Here is a 2080-nt window from a genome sequence, read left to right on the forward strand (position 1 = left end):
ATAGGATCCAAATATAATAGCAAAGCTCGGGATACATCAAGATCGTATCACCTCAAGAACATGAGAGAGAGAGAGAGATAAAACACATAGCTACTGGTACATACCCTCAGCCCCGAGGGAGAACTACTCCCTCCTCGTCATGGAGAGCACCGGGATGATGAAGATGGCCACCGGAGATGGATCCCCCCCCCCTCCAACAGGGTGCCGAAACGGGTCTAGATTGGTTTTCGGTGGCTACGGAGGCTTCTGGCGGCGGAACTCCCGATCTATTGTGCTCCCGGATGTTTTTAGGGTATATGGAGATATATAGGCGGAAGAAATACGTCAGGGGGAGCACGAGGGGCCCACGAGGGTGGAGGGCGCGCCCAGGGGGTGGGCGCACCCCCCTGCCTCGTGGCTTCCTTGTAGATCCCCTGACATGCACACCAAGTCTTCTGGGCTTCTTCTGATCCAAAAATAAGTTCTGTGAAGTTTCAGGTCAATTGGACTCCGTTTGGTTTTCCTTTTCTGCGATATTCTAAAACGAGGTAAAAACAAAAACTGGAACTGGGCTCTGGGTTAATAGGTTAGTCCCAAAAATGATATAAAAGTGTATAATAAAGCCCATAAACATCCAAAACAGTAGATAATATAGCATGGAGCAATGAAAAATTATAGATACGTTGGAGACGTATCAGCATCCCCAAGCTTAATTCCTACTCGTCCTCGAGTAGGTAAATGATAAAAACAGAATTTTTGATGCGGAGTGCTACTTGGCATAATTTTAGTGTAATTCTTCTTAATTGTGGCATGAATATTCAGATCCGAAAGATTCAAGATAAAAGTTTATATTGACATAAAAATAATAATACTTCAAGCATACTAACTAAGCAATCATGTCTTCTCAAAATAACATGGCCAAATAAAGTTCATCCCTACAAAATCATATAGTTTAGTCATGCTCCATTTTCGTCACACAAGAATGCTCTCATCATGCACAACCCCGATGACAAGCCAAGAAATTGTTTCATACTTTAGTAATCTCTAACCTATAAACCTTCACGCAATACATGAGCGCGAGCCATGGATATAGCACTATGGGTGGAATAAAATATAATGAGGGGGTTTTGTGGAGAAGACAAAAAGGAGAAAGTCTCACATCGACGCGGCTAATCAATGGGCTAGGGAGATGCCCATCAATTGATGTCAATGCAAGGAGTAGGGATTGCCATGCAACGGATGCACTAGAGCTATAAATGTATGAAAGCTAAAACAAAAGAAACTAAGTGGGTGTGCATCCAACTTGCTTGCTCACGAAGACCTAGGGCACTTGAGGAGGCCCATTGTTGGAATATACAAGCCAAGTTCTATAATGAAAAATTCCCACTAGTATATGAAAGTGACAAAACAAGAGACTCTCTATCATGAGGATTATGGTGCTACTTTGAAGCACAAGTGTGGCAAAGGATAGTAGCATTGTCCCTTCTCTCTTTTTCTCTCATATTTATTTTTTTGCATTTTTGGCCCTTCTCTTTTTTATGGCCTTTCTCTTTTTGGGGGGCCTTCTCCTTTTTTATGGCCTTTCTCTTTTTTTTATTCCTCACTTGGGACAATGCTCTAGAATATGATGATCATCACACTTCTATTTATTTACAACTCAATGATTACAACTCGATACTAGAACAAAGTATGACTCTATATGAATTCCTCCGGCGGTGTACCTGGATTGCGATGAATCCAGAGTGACATGTATGAGAAATTATGAACGGTGGCTTTGCCACAAATACGATGTCAACTACATGATCATGCAAAGCAATATGACAATGATGATGCGTGTCATAATAAACGGAACGGTGGAAAGCTGCAGGGCAATATATCTCGGAATGGCTATGGAAATGCCATAATAGGTAGGTATGGTGGCTGTTTTGAGGAGGATATAAGGAGGTTTATGTGTGAAAGAGCGTATCATATCACGGGGTTTGGATGCACTGGCGAAGCTTGCACCAACTCTCAATGTGAGAAAGGGCAATGCACGGTACCGAAGAGGCTAGCAATGATGGAAGGGTGAGAGTGCGTATAATCCATGGACTCAACATTAGTC

Source organism: Triticum dicoccoides, chromosome 3A (assembly GCF_002162155.2).
Source record: "Triticum dicoccoides isolate Atlit2015 ecotype Zavitan chromosome 3A, WEW_v2.0, whole genome shotgun sequence".
NCBI lineage: Eukaryota > Viridiplantae > Streptophyta > Magnoliopsida > Poales > Poaceae > Triticum > Triticum dicoccoides.